Raw genomic sequence first — 1727 nt, forward strand, 5'->3', positions numbered from 1 at the left:
CTTCTTTGGCACTTAGTATCATAGCAGAGCCTTTTCTTTTTGGTGGATTTTTAAGCTGGCTGTGAGAGAGCAGAACGGTGGTTGCCAGAGGGTCAGGGAAATGGGAGCCATTGGTCAAAGGTTACAAGCTTTCAGTTCTTAAGATGAGTGAGTTCTAGGGATTTAATGTACAGCATGGTGACTGCAGTTAATCATCCTGTATTGCATGCTTGAAATTTGCTATGAGAGAAGATCTTAAGTGTTCTCACCACACCAAAAAAGTGGTAACTATGTGAGATCATGGCTGTGTTAATTACTTGATTGTGATAATCATTTCACGGTGTATTTGTATTTTAAATCATCAGGTTGTACACCTTAAACATTTACAATTTTTAATTGTCACATATACCTCAATAAGGCTGGAAAAATAAAGGGGCAAGGTAATTGAAAAGAAACAAAGATACAGGGCTCCACACAGTCAGATGCTTATTATACCCTGCGATGTGGAGAAAGTTTGGGATGCTCAAGAGAAGAAGGGAGATCTGTTGAGCGGCTACTGCAACAATTGATGTAGGAGATGGTTGTGTCTTGAGTTAATTTTGGAAATGGCACAGAGATTGGGGAATGGATTCAAGAGGTAGCTATGGACATAGAATTAATAAGACTTGGTAATTGCACATGTACATATGTGCATACAAGTCAACAACAAAAAAGCAAACAACCCAATCGAAAAATGGGCAGAAGACCTACATAGACATTTCTCCAAAGAAGACATACAGATAGCCAACAGGCACATGAAAAGATGTTTAACATTACTAATTACTAGAGAAATGCAAATCAAAACTACAATGAGGTACCACCTCACATCAGTCAAAATGGCCATCATTAAAACGTCTACAAATAACAAATGCTGGAGAGGGTGTGCAGAAAAGGGAACCCTCCTGCACTGTTGGTGGGAATGTAAGTTGGCGCAGCCACTATGGAGAACATGAACACTATGGAGGTTCCTCAGAAAACTAAAAATAGAACTACCATATGATCCTGAAATCCCACTCCTGGGCATATATCCAGATAAAACTATAATTTGAAAAAAATACCTGCACTCATGTTCATAGCAGCACTATTTACAATAGCCAAGACATGGAAACAACCTAAACGTCCATTGACAGATGAATGGATAAAGAAGATGTGGTACATACGTACAATGGAATACTGCTCAGCCATAAAAAGAATGAAATAATGCCATTTGCAGCAACATGGATGGACCTAGAGATTGTCATACTAAGTGAAGTCAGAAAGAGAAAGACAAATACCACATGATATCACTTATACGTGGAATCTAAAATATGATACAGATGAACTTATCTATGAAACAAAAACAGGCTCACAGATATAGAGAAAAGACTTGTGATTGCCAAGAGGGTGGGGGCATAGGGGAGGGAAGGATTGGGAGTTTGGGATTAACAAAGGCGAAGTATTATAGGATGGATTATATAAGATAGATAAACAACAAGGTCCTACTGTTTGGGGAACTAAGATCCCATATGCCATGTGTCATGACCAAAAGAAAAAAAAGGGGGGGGGTCACAAGTTAAAAAAAGAATCCCAAGATCCTTAATTGAATCACACCTGGAAAGCCCCTTTTTCCATGTAAGTTAACATATTCATGGGTTCCCGAGATTAGGTTGTGGATATCTTTGGGGGGAAATTGTCCAGGCTACCATAGTTCTCAGGGATCATAAAATGAC

This window comes from Mesoplodon bidens, assembly GCF_964165515.1.
Source record: "Mesoplodon bidens genome assembly, chromosome: 13".
Classification (NCBI taxonomy): Eukaryota; Metazoa; Chordata; class Mammalia; order Artiodactyla; family Ziphiidae; genus Mesoplodon; species Mesoplodon bidens.